The sequence below is a fragment of the Phocoena sinus genome, chromosome 5 (assembly GCF_008692025.1).
Source record: "Phocoena sinus isolate mPhoSin1 chromosome 5, mPhoSin1.pri, whole genome shotgun sequence".
In the NCBI taxonomy this organism is placed as follows: Eukaryota; Metazoa; Chordata; class Mammalia; order Artiodactyla; family Phocoenidae; genus Phocoena; species Phocoena sinus.
The window spans coordinates 2,718,387-2,734,283 of NC_045767.1; the positions used below are offsets into that span (position 1 = coordinate 2,718,387).

The following is a 15,897-nucleotide window of genomic DNA, read 5'->3' on the forward strand; positions in this document are numbered from 1 at the left end:
CTGATACTGAACGAACAACCAGAAACGTTGTCATCGTGTGCCCTGGACTGCACCCCCCCTTTTCCACTTCCAGTGACCATGCCATGGACCCGCCGGTATGGCCCATACCCGCCACACATGAGCGTCCTCTGAGCTTCCCACGGCCGTTGTAATAAATCACTGCACACCTAGAGGCTTAAAGCAACACAAGCGTAATCTCTTACAGCCTGGAGGCCGGGAGTCCTGAAATCAAGGGTCAGCAGGGCTGGTGTCTTCCGGTTCCTTCTCTCTCTCCCTCTAGGGGAGAATCCGTTTCCTGCCTCTTCCCGCTTCTAGAGGGCGCCCGCCTTCCCTGGCTTGTGGCCCCTCCTCTGTCTTCAAAGCCAGCAATACCACATTGTCAAATTGTATCTTCTCTCTCTCAGCCTCCTCCCTCCCTCTTACAAGGACCCTGGGTCCTAGCGATGACACTGGGCACACCTGGATAATTCAGAACTATCTCCCCATCTCCAGGACCTCACCTCCATCACATCTGCGAAGTCCTTCTTAACCGTGTAAAGTAACACGTTCACAGGATCTGAGGACTGGGGCGTGGGCACTTACGGGGACCGTATTCATCCCACCACAAGTGCTGCAGGTCGTTTAGCTAATCTGTGTTGTTGGACAGTCAGGGGGGTTCCAACCTCTCACCCTCGCCAAGAAGGCTTTAGTGAGAAAACGAGCCTGTGGCTAATTTGACGTCCGCCCAGGATGGCTTCCACCTTACATGTGGAAGTTCTGGGTTAAAAGGAATAGAAAATTCTAAGGTTTGAAAATACATTTTGCCAATTTCTTTCCTCAAAGGCTGCGAAGCTGGTACTTCCTTTGCTCTCACTGCCCTTGGGACGAACCGGGGTCTGAGTGGCACTTCCTTTGCTCTCACTGCACTTGGGATGGACCGGGGTCTGAGTCCATCCAGGCTCCTGTAACAAAACACCACCGACAGGGCGGCTTAGCAGCAACAGACGTTTATTGCGTACGTTTCTGTAGGCTGGACGTCCAAGATGAGGGTGCTAGCGTGGTCCGGTTCTGGTGAGGGCCACCTCCTGGGGGCAGACTGCTGGTGGCTGTGGCTCCCTGGGTCCTGGTGGAAGGGGCCTGGGAGCTCCCTAGGGCCTCTTCTATTTTATTTTATTTCAGTTGAGGCATAGTTGATTTACAATGCTGTGTTAGTTTCAGGTGTGCAGCACAGTGATTCAGAGATACAGATATACAGTCTTTCAGATTCTTTTCCGTTACAGGTTATTACAAGATATTAAGTACAGTTCCCTGTGCTGTACAGTAGGTCCTTGTTTATCTATTTTACATATAGTAGTGTGTATATGTTAATCCCAAACTCCCAGTCTATCCCCCCCCACCACCCTTTCCCCCGGTAACCATACATTTGGTCTCTAAGTCTGTGAGTCTCTTTCTGTTTTGTAAATAAGTTCATTTGTATCATTTCTTTTTTAGATGCTGTACATAAGTGATATCATATAATATGTCTCTGTCTGACTTACTTCATTTAGTAGGATCATCTCTAGGTCCATCCATGTTGCTGCAAATGGCATATTTCATTCCTTTTCGTGACCGAGTAATATTCCACTGTGTATATTTACCACGTCTTTATCCATTCATCTGTTGATGGACACTTCGGCTGCTTCCATGTCCTGGCTATTGTCAATAGCGCTGCAGTGAACATTGGGGTGCAGGTATCTTTTCAAATTAGAGTTTTCAACTTTTCCAGATTTATACCCAGAGGTGGGATTGCTGGATCATATGGTAACACTATTTTTAGTTTTTTAAGGAACCTCCATCCTGTTCTCCACAGTGGCTGCACCAACTTACATTCCCACCCACAGTGTAGGAGGGTTCCCTTTTCTCTACACCCTCTCCAGCATTTATTATTTGTAGACTTTTTTTAAAAAGATTTTTTTGCTGGGGACCGTTTTTAAAGTCTTTATTGAATTTGTTACAATATCGCTTCTGTTTTATGTTTTGGTGTTTTGGCCACGAGGCATGTGGGATCTTAGCTCCCCAACCAGGGATCAAACCCGCACCCGCTGCATTGGAAGGTGAAGTTCTAGCCACTGGATCACCAAGGAAGTCCCTGTAGACTTTTTTTTTTTTTTTTTTTTTGCGGTACGCGGGCCTCTCACCGCTGTGGCCTCTCCCGTTGCGGAGCACAGGCTCCGGACGCGCACGCTCAGCAGCCACGGCTCACGGGCCCAGCCGCTCCGCGGCACGTGGGATCTTCCCGGACCGGGGCACGAACCCGGGTCCCCTGCATCGGCAGGCGGACCCTCAACCACTGCGCCACCAGGGAAGCCCCCTGTAGACTTGTTTAATGATGGCCATTCTGATCTGTGTGAGGTGATACCTCATCGTAGTTTTGATTTGTATTTCTCTAATAATTAGCAATGTTGAGCATCTTTTCATGTGTCTGTTGGCCGTCTGTATGTCTTCTTTGAAGAAATGTCTATTTAGGTCTTCTGTCCATTTTTTGATCAGGTTGTTTGTTTTATTTTTTTTTTTTTGCGGTACGCGGGCCTCTCGCTGTTGTGGCCTCTCCCATTGCGGGGCACAGGCTCCGGACGCGCAGGCTTAGCGGCCATGGCTCACGGGCCCAGCCGCTCCGCGGCATGTGGGATCCTCCCAGACCGGGGCACGAACCCGTGTCCCCTGCATCGGCAGGCGGACTCTCAACCACTGCGCCACCAGGGAAGCCCCTGTTTGTTTTTTGATATTGAGCTGTGTGAACTATTTTATATATCGGAAATTAAGCCCTTGTTGGTTACCTCATTTGCAAATATTTTCTCCCAGTCCACAGGTGGTCTTTTCGTGTTGTTTATGGTTTCCTCTGCTATGCAGAACCGTATGAGCTTGATTAGGTCCTATTTGTTTATACTTTGCTTTTATTTCTTTTGTCTTGCGGGAGACTGACCTAAGAAAACATCGGTAGAACTTTTGTCAGAGAATGCTTTGGCTAGGTTCTCTTCCAGGAGCTTTACAGTGTCATGTCTTATATTTAAGTCTTCAAGCCATTTTGAGTTTATTTTTGTGTATGGTGAGAGGTAGTGTTCTAACTTCATTGATTTACATGCCTGGGGCCTCTTTTATAAGAGCATGAATTCCATTCACAGGGACACCACCCTCATGACCCAAAGGTCCCCTCCTAACACCATCACTGGGGGGTAGGAGTTCAACAAATGATTTCTGGGGAGACACAGTCAGACCCTAGCATGGAGTGTTGTATTGTGTCCCTTTGATGTCATGTGGGTGGAAAGGGTACTTTGTGTCCGTCATGTGGATTACTCTGCCCAGCTGACCCCGCTGACTTTGTCACCAAGTGTCCTGCTCTGGAATCAGACTTGAATCCGCCACCTCTGGCTCTGAATCACAAGTTAACCTCGTCTGCAAAACGGAGACAGTGATCCCACCCGGCTGCAGGTTGGAACCCGGGGATGCTGCCGGTCGGCTGACCGTGGGAGGTGTCCTATGTGGGCAGTGGGGGCCACTCGCATCCCTCTCCGGTCCTGGGAGAAGGGCAGGGTGTGGACAGAAGCAGGGTCCTGGCGCTGGCTCCGGAGCGCCTGCATCGGGCCGTGGTGCGCTCCGTTCGTGGAGACCCCACCAGCCTCGGGGTGCAGGGACACCGTCAGACCAGGCTGCTTCTCGGCGAGGCAGGTCAGGTGACTCATTCTGTGCAAGTTGTTTTTAAGTGACTTGACGGCTGGTGAGGAAGCCGCCTGACAGCAACCGTAATTACCGCCCTCACACGGAGCAGGCCCGCGGGGTTCCGGCAGGTGCCGAGCCCCGTCACCCCCGGCAGCTCTGCAGGCAAAGGGGCAGACCCTCGTGCCTGGGGGACAGCAATGCCCTCTGAAGCCTGAGAGTCAGGGAAGGGAGCCCGTGCCCTTCTCGCCCCCATCACCCCAGGAGACACTCCCGCCTCCCGGCCAGCGCCCAGGATCTGACTCCGCCCACCTCGTCAGCCTCACGGGCAGAGGCGAAAAGTGCTGCCCGGGCCTCTACCCCCAGCCGGCGCCCTGTGCCCTGACCCCCGCGGGCTGCCAGCTTGCCCTCCCCATCTCTGCAAACCCCGGCTGTGGTCCGAGGCTCACCTCTAACGCCCATTTGCCAAGAAGCCCCCTCCCCACTGAGCCCCGCCATCCCACTCCTTGGGTCAGCGTCACACTGCCTCCTCTGAGGCTGTCACGGCTTATGGAAAAGCTGAACAGGTCAGAGGCAGGTGAGAAACACCTATTCTCTCAGCAGCCCTGAAACTGTACACATACACGTGTATACACATACGCACACACGTAGACACATACATACGCGAGCACACACCACACGAGCACACGGTCAACCCCTGGAACCCGTCCTTCCCAAGCTGATGAACTCTCTGGCACACTTCAGGTGATGCTGGCTCCTCCCACGATGCTCAGGTAAGGGAGTCCAGATGGGTCTAAGATGGTAACTGCAGACCTTGGCCCTGTGTGAAATACCTCCCTGCCCCCAGCCTGGGCCTGAAGTGTCCCCCAGATGCACCGGGGAGGGGTAAGTCAGCAGCTCTCTCCTTTGTTCCCCCCACTTGCATCTGAGACGACTCCTTAGGCCCACACCCGCCCAGGGAGCTCGGTGCAGGTGGTGGGAGGGTGAGGGCCCGGGCCCAGCCTGGGCAGTGAGGTCCTGGGGGTGACACCCAGAGCCGGCCCCTCACCAGCACATGTGGGGTCCCTCACTCCCTTCAGCACCCGTTTCTGGCCGTCCACCCTTGGTGCGGGTTGCCTTGCCCTTCCAGGTGCTTCCTCAGAGGGGACCCCTTTAAGAGGACCCCCGTCTGGCCCCTTCTGCAGGGTCCACTTGTGGCCCGGGAGCACGCATTGCGGCACTTGTGATCTTTGTTGTGGCACACGGGCTTCTCTCACGTTGTGGCGCGGGCTCCAGAGCGTGTGGGCTCTGTAGTTGTGGCGTGCGAGCTCAGTAGTTGTGGCACGTGGGCTTAGTTGCCCTGTGGCCTGTGGGATCTTAGCTCCCTGACCAGGGATCGAATGCACATCCCCTGCATTGGCAGGTGGATTCTTTACCACCAGGCCACCAGGGAAGCCCCCATCAGCTCTTCTCAGGGCTGATTTCGCCCTCCTCCTTGATGTACTTTCCCATCTGGCTTCCGGGGATGACCTGCCTCCCCGTCTCCCCGGAGTAAGTGAGGGGCCAGGCACGACCCAGCATTGAAGGCAGAGGGCACAGCAGGAGCAAAGGCCCCGAGGCAGACGTGGGCCTGACAGGTGGACGGGGCTGCCGAGAGCTGGCGTGGCAGGAGGAGCGCAATGGGAGAGGCCACAGGGAGCTTAGGAGCTCGGAGCTGGTGGGGGCAGGTCTGGTCCCGCCCTGGAGACCACAGGAGAGAGTGGGCGGGAGTGCAACAACCTCACTGGGCTGCTTCCGGGTGCCTTGCCCGTCCCCTCCTGTCCTCTCAGTGCCGCGGTGCCCTGAGCTCTCGCCTTGGTGCCCTCTCTCCCACGGTGGCCTCACTCAGGCTCAGGGCTATGCAGTCTGTCTTGAACCGTATCTCCATCCTGGGTCCCCCTCCTGGACCCCCTAGGCCTATAACCAGCCACCTCAGCTGCATCTCCATCGGGGGCTCCGAAGCTGACATGCCCCCTGGGGCCCCATCTTCCCTCCCCACCTGCTGCTCCGCCGTCTTCCTGTCACATGGAGGGGCTCCGTCCTGCCAACCCTGGGTGGGGGTCGGCTCTGTCTCCTCCCCCCTCCCACGTCCGGACAGAGCAAGCCTGCTGGGCTGTCGCTCCCTCCACAGTGGTCCCACCTGTGGCAGCTGCCATCGTCCCGCCTGGATGGCTGGATCGGCCCCCTTGCTGCTCTCTCTGCCACCACCTTGGCCCTGAAGTTCCATCCAACAGAGCCTCTGGAAGGATCCTGGCCAACCCTAGGTTGGTCCCGTCACATCTCCGCCCAAGCCCTCCAAAGCTCCCACAGATCCAAACAGAGTAAGTGCCTCACTTACTCCGGCTTTTTACCTAAAAGCCACTTTCAAGACGTGGAATCTAGAAAGTTTGACAGCCACTCTGCACTACGTTTCAGTCTCTCTTCCTTGCTTTTTCTCCAGCGCTTACCGCTGTCTCATTAGCCATCTATGTCATCAATCTCGTTTGATTCTGTTTCACTCATGGAATGAAAGCACCGTGCGGACAGGAATTTGCGTCAGCCACTGAGGTATCCCAGCCCCGCCCCGTACAGGGCCTGGCAAAGGGCAGGTGGCCAATCAAAACCTATTGGATGATTGAATGAGCAGATGAATTAATGAATGTGCCCTCACCCTCCCAGCAGGAGTCCGACTTCCTGAGTGTGTCATGCCGGCCGGGCCAGGACTAGGTGCTCCGGCCACCAGCCCTGCGGTGGAGCCCAGCTTGGCAGTCACCTCGGCCAAGGAGCCAGACACGAGTGCCACCGTCTTGGACCTTCCATCCCAGACCCCCCATCAGCGGAGTGGCACTGAGTGACCTCAGTAAGGCCACTGGCAGGGCCCCGTCTGCGTCCCTGACCCACGGAGCCGTGAGCTAGAATTAAATGACTGTCGTTTTGCAAACCAGATCTCAGCAACAGGGAACTGGGGTGCGGCTCATGGGCTGACGCTGCAGAACCAGCTTCAGGCCGCGCCCCTACAAGACCTGCACAGGTGGTCCCTACCTGTCTCGGAGGTGTGAATTTGGCTGAAGTGGTGAGAGGACAGAAAGCTGCATTCAACATCTGGGTATAGCGCCAGCATTGAGGGCAGTAATAATGACGGTGCTATCACGTGATGACTCTTGGCCAGATACTGGCTTAAGTGCTTTACAAACACTTCCTTGTTTGAAAATAGAAAAAATAATGACATTGATGGAGTGGTGGCCTCGTGCGAAACACTTTACTGTCAGCCTCTGTCATTATGGCCCCATTTTACGGGTGTGGAACCTGACACCCGGAGAGGCCAAGCCCCCTGTGCCCTCCCAGGGCCAGGAAAGGCCCAGCCAGGATCCAGATTCACCTCCCTCCTGCCCTGTTCCGGGCCCTCTGCCCTGGCCCCTTGGGAGCTCTTTGCAGCCACACTGACGTCTGAAGGTGGAGACCACATTTCTCCCTCCTCCCTGTCTGACCAACGGGTCTTGGGAAAACCTAACCAAAGTGCAAAGGGTTTGGTTTGATGTAACGTAAAAGCCACGGGACTCCTGACCGGGTGTCTTGGATCAATCACATTCCCTCTGTATAGTTTCCTTGACTGTTGTGACAAGGTACTACAAACTGGGGGCTTACAACAGCAGAAATGGATTCTCTCACGGCTCTGGAGGCCATAAGTCTGAAACTCAGGTGTCCCCCGGGCTGGGCTGCACCTGGAGGCTCTAAAGGAGAATCCCTCCTTGTCTTTCCCAGGTTCTGGTGGCTGCAGAAATCCTTGGCTGCGGCCGCGTTGCTCCAGTCTCTGCATCTGTCTTTACACGGCCTCCTCCTTGTGTGTCTCTCCCCTTCTTACAGGTACATCAGTCAGATGGGATTAGGGCCCGCCCTAAATCCAGGCTGACCTCATCTTAACTGATTCCATCTGCAAAGACCCTATTTCCAGATAAGGCCCCATTCTGAGCTTCCAAGTGGATGTGAATTTCAGGATGGAAAGTGGAGGTTCACCCCAGTACACCCCTCTGGGGCCCCCAGTCCCTCACCTGTCCAGCGAGGCTAGTGGGGCCCCCTTTCTTGGTCGGGGGAGGGTCCAAAGGGATTGCCTGCGATCTCCTCCCAGCCCCCTCCTGCCCGTCTGCATCCCATCCACCCCAGACCGTGGGAGTCGGCAGGTGAAGGTTGGGAGCCGGGGTGGCGGGCATCTTTCCTCACTGTTACACAACCTGCCTGCGTGCGATAAACTAACTCCCAGAGGGATCCAGGAAAGTTGGTCGGTTGAGCTCCACCCTGTGTGGTCTGGCCACGGGTGTGCCAAGCTGCTGGCCTCCACCTCCCCTCACCCCTGCTCCCTGGTCTGGCAGCACTCAAGGAAATGTTCAACTGTGACATGAGAGCCTTGGCACAGGCTCAGGGTGCGCGTCCAGGACCGACTGGGCCAGTACCCGACCAGCCAGGGACCCAGAGAGGGGCTGGCCAAGGCTGCCTCAACCTGGCTCAGCCGCAGGGCCGAGGTCGAGACGGCAGTGCCCTGGGTGGCAACGTGCCACCAGGAAGGGACGCCGAGTGCAGGACAGCTCAGGGAACTGGCCGCAGGCCCAGCCCTTGCTCCACGGGGATGCTACCCGGCTGGCCCCGAGGGTCTGTTCTGGAAGGTGGTCAGGCCAGGCGCCAGGCTCTGGCACCTCCTTTTCAGAGATCATACGTGCTGGTCTTGTAGCAAACCGCAACGGGGTTTTCGCAGGAGGACTGAGCACTGCCCCGGGGGCTGGACGCCGCAGAACCCCCAAAGGCAGCTCAGGGAAGACGAGGGAGAGGGAGGGGCTCAGGATCACTTGGCCCCACCCCTTAGGCACTCCCTGCGGCGTGGAGCCCCTGCACCCCTGGCCTGCGGATCCGCATTCTACCTGAGGTGAGGGGATGCTAAAGGGGAGAATTCCAGAATGCACTCAGAAGACCCCAGAGGAGGCCTCCCAGGGCTCTGCTGCCCCACTCCAGCCCCCGCGTGTCCCGTGGACCTGCTGCACGGGCATCCCCAGGGCGGGTCAGCAGCGCCAGCAGCTGGAGTTGTTTCTGCGTGGCGCCTGCAGGGGCTGCCCTTGCCGTTTGGACCTGCTCCTTCCCAGCCTGCGCTCCGCCTCTCCCGGACTCAGTTTCCTCACCGGTGCCAGGAGACGACAGAGCTCCCCCCGCCACCCCTTCGTGAGGACACTCGGGCTTTGGGGACATCGCGGAACCCACCAGTCAAAGCACGTAGCCGGGGCGGGTCTCTGGCATCCCTGAGACGATGTGTCACTCCCATCTGACGCGGTCAGCGGGGACACCGCGGGAGTGACCGGCACTGGAGGGCAGAAGAGCCGGGAAAATTTCAGACTCTGCGAAGTTCAGAGTCACCCAGGGCCACTTGCTAAAATGCAGATCCTAGGGCCCTGCTCCCACAAGCTGCGTTTTAACCAGGGTCCAGGGAACTTAGAAGCAGGAACCGGGAGGACCACACTCTGAGAAAACTGGGACTCCCAGAACCTTCCAGGGGTAGAGTATTAGCTTCAGTGGGCCCTTCCGCCACCCGGCCCTCTGCCCACTAAGGGAAATTTGTGGGCAGAGCTGTGACCACTCGTGCCACTGTGAAACCTGCATGCCCACATAGGCAAGTGCAGTGTGGCTGCAGCCCACAGGGACGTGCACATGTGCACACATGTGGCCCGCACGCACATCGCGGCACACCTGTGCGCCCAGGGCACTGGCGCAGGCGTGCACAGCACACCCCCAGGGGCATTTGCGCTCCTGCATGGGACACGCAGCGTGTCCTGTCAACCATCCGCCTGCTCTGTGCTGATACGTGACCCTCCATCACGTTTTCTCCTAGTACCTGGGCAGGGTCTGCAAAGACAAAGCAAATCGCTCATCTCAGCTGATTTGGCAGGTGGGCGCTGCCTGCCAGCTCCACTCCAGGCCCTGCTCAGGGCACCGTGGAGGAGCTGCCCGGAGGCCAGCAGGCACAGCCTCTGCCTGCCCTTGTCTCCTTTGTCCTTTTTTTTTTGCTGTACGCGGGCCTCTCACTCTTGTGGCCTCTCCCGTTGAGGAGCGCAGGCTCCGGACGCGCAGGCCCAGCGGCCATGGCTCACGGGCCCAGCCTCTCCGTGGCATGTGGGATCTTCCCAGACTGGGTCACGAACCCGCATCCCCTGCATCGGCAGGCGGACTCTCAACCACTGCGCCACCAGGGAAGCCCTTGGGTCGCTTTTATTCCACCTAAGAGAGACATGGAAGCGTGGTCACCAGTGACAAAGGTGCTCTTCACAGGATGGTGGAATTTCAGGTGACTTTCAATTTTCTCCTTATACTTTTTTCTTATTAAAAAACCACAACGGGCAAGTGCTATTTGTATAATTGCAGAAGCAATAAAGCTATTTGGGTTGGGGGGAGCAGAAGGGCATTCACCACACACCCAGTGGTTTGCGCAGTGGGGTGTTTAGGACCTGGGAATGAGACAGAGGGATGTGTGGGTGGGGGGAGGGGGAGGGGTGGCAGGGGACCCTCCCGGCATCTGCTCTCCTTGGGGTTAATCACTTTACAGGCGTTGAGGCACCGTAGCCTTTAACTCTCACCTAAAATTCTCAAAGCGCCAGGGCTGGCAGACGCCGGCTCTCACCTACAACTTCCTCCTCAGATCTTTGAGGCAAGGATGAGCTTGGCCCCCAGCACCCGGGGCAGAGCCCTGAGGGTCGAGTTCAGTCTGTGGATGAAGCTTCCAGCTGGAGTCCTCCAAAGGCCAAGGACATGGGGCTTGAGATAGGGCTACAAGAGTGCCGGGACTTTACAGGAAGGAAGGAGAACGGGGTGCTTCAGGCCAGGAGTGGCTTGGTCCGTAACAAAAGCAACCCCAAACGTGACTGAGGCAAGCCGCGTGCAGGCACTGAGCCAAGGCCCCCCCCCGCTGGGTCCAGGTGCTCCCAGGATAACAGGGGCTTGCCCCGTCCGGCAGGAAGAAATTAGTGGGGACGAGAGTACAGCCCTTAGAAACTGACCAGGTGCAGGTCACGTGAGCAGGAAAGAAGTGGGGGGGGGGCCCAGGTTGTGGGCTTGTGAGTGGGTGTGGGGAGGCCTTGCTGCGCGAACCGCGCTCAGGTTCAAGTTTAGGGGGTATCCAAGGGTCAGCAAGCAGAACGCCCAGCAGGCGCTGGTGGTGGGGATCTCGGGCTTGAGTGAGGGTCAGGGCGGGACATGGAGGTCAGGGCGGTGCGAGCCCCCGGGGGGCGTGTGTGCAGCGAGAGAGGATGAGAGCCCTGCGGGAGCCTGCAGGGAGGAGGACGGGCCCCAGGAGGGGCAGGCCCCTGCAGCCGCAGGAAGAGAAACCTGGGGACGGTGGTGCCACGGCTTCGGGGAGGCTGGGAAGGGGCTGGGCCCATCTTGGGACAAGCTTGGGACAGGCCTGGATGCTTGACCTTCCTCTGGGCGGGGCACTGGCCTCCAACCTGCTTTGGTACCGGAGTCCCTCCACCGCAGGCGGCGCTGGTGGGGGTACGAGCCTGTCTTCGTCATCGTAGGTGCGCCAGGTAGCCTCCACCCTCAGACTTTAAATCAGGAGCAGGAAACAAAGGGGAAGAAAGAAGCCCAGAGGAGAGTTCTGGCAGTGGGAGCAGTGACTAAACACGCTGGGTCCCCGGTGAGCCAGGAGGCAGGCAGAAAGGGGCCTGAGCCGCAGCCGCAGGAAGGCATCGCCCGGAGCCCACTGGAACTTTCTGGGGTGGGAGGTGAGTGCAGCTCTGAACCAGGGGTCCCAGCCCTTCTGGAGAATTTCTGAACTCTCAACAGCCCCGTCAAGAATTCCTCTTCAGCTCAAATGGCCCTAGTTGGTTTCTGTTGCTTTCAGGCGAAAACTATGACTACTTACAGAATTTGGCACCAGAAGTGGGGCTCCAGGAGGAAAAGGAGTGAACCCTAAAACATAGACTTGGCGGAAGATGGGGAAAGGGATCTTCCATTCGATGAAACCGTTTGTTGCCTGTTTAAATGTGGGGTGCGCACTGCATGCGCCCCGAGGTTATGGCTCTGGGGGAAAGTGTAGGGAGTTTCAAGGTGGTGTGGATTGGCTACTCCTAAGGGCTCCCCTAAGGGCTCCTGAGAAAGGAGCTGGGAACAGCCCCCTGGGCGCTAAGGGGACAACAGAGGCTCAGAGCAACCGCGGGTAAGACTGGGGGAGAAACTAGGCCTGCTTTCCCAAGCCCCCACCAGGAGTCTCTTCGGGGTGTCCTCTGTGAGCACAGGGGAAATCCAGTTGGTGCAAATCCGAGTGTGGAGGTGAGAGGGGTTAGCAGACCCTGCCGAGGAGGCTTCAGGGCTTGGGATCCAAGGTGAGGTCCAGCCAAGAGCTTTGACTGAGGCCGTGATCCCGTGACATCGACTGCACATACAGACTGGCAGCCTGCGAAGATGGTCCAGAAACTGGGCTGGCAAAGGAAGCCTGAGCTTGACCTGAGATGCTTCCCCCTTCCTGCAAGTCAGGGGCTGGAGGGAGCCAGACCAGGGTGGGGCGGGTGAGGCACCCCCATCACGGGCAAAATTTCAGGGCACCTCAAAAAACTCAGTCCTCAAGACAAATCATATGTTAATGCAATATTTTAAAGACCAAAATGAATGCAAAAAAAAAAAAATCCACAAGGAACAAAACGTCAAGATTTGAAGCGAACATAGGGCTGGACCAGGCAGGGATTAGGGCGAGGCAAGTGGGGTGAGTCTCATGAGTGCAGGTCAGATCTTGTCTTTAAAATATTGGTATTTTCTTCGTGGCAGATTTTTTGCCTTCATTGTGGCCTTTCACAGCACTGCATTAAAAGTGTTCACCTCCATCGCGGAGGTTTTCGGTGTCCTCTGAAATTCTGAACCTGAGGCCAGAGCCTCGTCACCTTCCCCATTCCTGGTCCTGCCACCGGGCTTGCAGCGGGTAAGACGTGCAGCCCCTCGGCTGGGCATTGTCCACGATGCCAACCCAGGGGTGGCCCTGGGAGCGACAGTCCCCAGGAAGCCTTCCCTCCGGCCCACAGTGCGTGAGGAGAGCTCTTCGGGCTTTGCAAAGAGGTTCACTGGAGTCACAATCGTCCTTCCCCACATGTAGCCATCTGTGCACCGGCCGCCGGCCTGGGAGAGCCCCTTGCACCCACAAGGGCCTCCGGGGACAGAGCGGAGTGGAGAGGGGAAGGACCCTGTTCTTGACGGCCTCCCTGAAGCCTCCCACCCAGGACTTGTGTTATATGACTTCATAAATGACTTATTTATATTTTTATGGAGGTTTAGTTGATTTGTAATATCATATTGGTTTGATGTGTACAGCACAGTGACTCAGTATTTTTTTATATTAAGATAACAGTTTAGGGCTTCCCTGGTGGCGCAGTGGTTGAGAGTCCGCCTGCCGATGCAGGGGACGCGGGTTCGTGCCCCGGTCCGGGAAGATCCCACATGCCGCGGGGCGGCTGGGCCCGTGAGCCATGGCCGCTGAGCCTGCGCGTCCGGAGCCTGTGCTCCGCAACGGGAGAGGCCACAACAGTGAGAGGCCCGTGTACCGCAAAATAACATAAAATAAAATAACAGTTTATTGTAGACATTATAGTGAGGGGATGAGTATATTTGCTTCCTTTTCTTTTTAAAAATCATTTTTATTGGAGTATAATGGCTTTACAATATTGTGCTAGTTTCTGCCGTACAGCAAAGTGAATCAGGTCTACGTATACATACCTTCCCTCTTTTTTGGATTTCCTTCCCGCTTAGGTACTACAGAGCATTGAGTAGAGTTCCCTGTACCGTGCAGTAGGTTCTCATTCGTTATCTATGTTATACATAAGAAGTGTATGGATGTGACTCAGTATTTTTACAGGCTGCCCACCGGTGGTTTTCCATCCTTTGCTTCTGGAGACACTGACTGAAAACCTGTGAGGGGGGTTCTGCTCCTGGAACAGCCGTTTCCAGCATCCGGGGAGTCCAGTGGGTTTCACCCTCGCCGAGTTAGCAGGACTCCGGGAACAGAGGTGTTACCAGCCCTCTCGGACTGGGTGGACCCCAGCCAGGTCCTTCCCTGTTCTGGTGCCACTCGAGCCAATTGAAGGAGCCCGGGTTCAGCAAAGGAGAGCAGAAACTTTACCCGTTGATCCATGACTGGGGGGCGGAGAGCTCACACTGTGAAGACCCCTTCTCCCCAGGGGAGGAAACCTTTAAGGGCTCAGAGGTGGTTGTGCTACCTGAGCTCGGGGAAAGGAGTGGCGATTTCCAGAAACAGCCGGAGCCGGCGCGGTCCTTTGGGCCTCACTGTGCTAAAGCAAAGTGCAAGTACCCGCTTGGGGCGGGGATCCCGGGGTGGCAAGGAGGCAGAGGCAACTTGTGGACGTTTGGGTCCCCTGTGCGCGGGTGCCACCCTCGTGATCGGGCTGCACCCAGCTCAGGGCAGCTGACTGTTGCCACCTGGGGCCTTTCTGGCTCGGGCTGGTTCTCAGTTTGCTGCTGTGGTGGCCTCTGCCTTACTTTCTGTTAAGGAAGAGCAGCTGTGGCACAGACTCTACCAGATTATGGCGTGGGGAAAAAAGAAGGAACGAAGTTGAGCCTCTGTGCAGGTGCGGGTCTCTTCCTGGTGACGGAGGACCGTTTCCCAAACGCATCCCTCAGGCTGCCAGCACCCAGAGGAGCAGTTCAGGGGACACGCGGCCAGTTTACAACAGCAGACCTTCAGTGAGCGCCCCTGGGCTCTGGGCCACAGGGGTGGTCCCCTGAGTCAGCAGGCCAGTTGCCCCCAGGGGGAATTTCGGGGTGTTCTTGGGGGTCCCGAAGATGGGATTTCAACTGGCAAGTGGAGGTCAGGGTCCAGGGAAGCTGGGGGTTCCGTAACATGTGGGACAAGCCCCATACCGAAGCAGTGGGCTTCATTCCCCAAAACTCCTCAGATACCACGGGGCACCTCTTGTGGGTGAAAATCCTGTTGATGGATGTCTGAACCTAGAAACTAGCGATTTTACAAACAAACACTGAGGTAGTTTTTAAAATACTTTTAATACAAGCTGTATTTTCCAGGAAAGCACCTATTATGTAAATTGGGGACAGATAGAACTTGCTTATTTTGGTACTTTATAAGGAGTTGAGCCTGATTTCACCCAAAATGGAAATATGTCACCAGCGTCCACGCTGCTACTGGCACCCAAGTCCCAGTTGCACTGTGGCCCCACCAGCACCCACACCCTGGCACACAGATTGTTAAAAATGATAACTCTTTTTCCTTTGATCTCTTCTGTGCACTATAGGTAGGGCATTATATCGCTCTTTAAAATTTATTTGTGTTATAGGTTAAACCATTTATTTCATTTTAGGATCACAATCTAATATGGAAGACAATGTATGAAAAAATTTTAAAATCAATAATTATAACATCCAATCAAGTACCATTTACTGAGTATCTACTGTGTGCCAAGGATGGTGGCAGGTGGTAGGCACCCGCACTGCCTCCAGCCTTGTAAATCCCTGCAGATAGAAGGCTCAGCATCCCTGTTTACAAAAGAGAAAATGGAGACTCGCAGAGAGAAAACACGGTACGCGGTTGAAGCAGGGGAGTCCCACAGGACTGACCTTCCAAACACGCTCACGTGTGATGTAACAGCTGAAGATATATCTACCCAGGGCAGAAACCAGGCCGAGGACAGTTTCATTAGGACTGTCCTGAGCTGGCAACATCCCTCCCTGACACCCTGCTTGCTTCGTGGAGTGAGAAGGCCTGACGAAGAGCTTAACGCTGAAACAGAAGGAGCAACACATCTTCCCGCAGGAAGTTCTACCACCGAGACTCGCCTGGGCCTGGAGACCTCGCAGCCCTTGATGATAAAGTTCCCTGGCTGGATTTCCTCTCTCCAATGGCTCCACCGACCTTTCCAGCCAGACTAAATGCGCTCTGACTCTCTCCCACTACAGCCTTCCCAAGCAGCTATGGGTATTACGTGTGCCAGCCCCGCTAGCCCCTTCTGCAGACTGAGCAGTGCCCGTAGGAGGTCCTCTGCCAGCCCGTGGTGACCAACCCAGCTCTTTGAGACAAACGTTGTTTTCCACAAGAGTCCTCGCATCATTTTCTTCTTTTCTCTATCACATATTTATTATGTCATCTAATAAAATCATTGGGGAACAGCTGACAATAGAAGCTAATGGAAAAAATTCAGGGATAATGAATCATCCTGGAATGAATTGTAGCCACGCTTT

At 55.9% G+C, this 15,897-nt stretch overlaps 1 long non-coding RNA gene across 1 annotated transcript; it reads right to left on the reverse strand.

The window, feature by feature from the left end:
* Window positions 1-2,966: 2,966 nt before the first annotated feature.
* Window positions 2,967-15,577, reverse strand: LOC116754089. Its single transcript, XR_004349946.1, has 3 exons — window positions 15,568-15,577; window positions 6,138-6,143; window positions 2,967-3,101 (listed from the first exon to the last, which is right to left on the reverse strand). It is a non-coding gene; the product is annotated as an uncharacterized LOC116754089 (long non-coding RNA).
* Window positions 15,578-15,897: the final 320 nt, after the last annotated feature.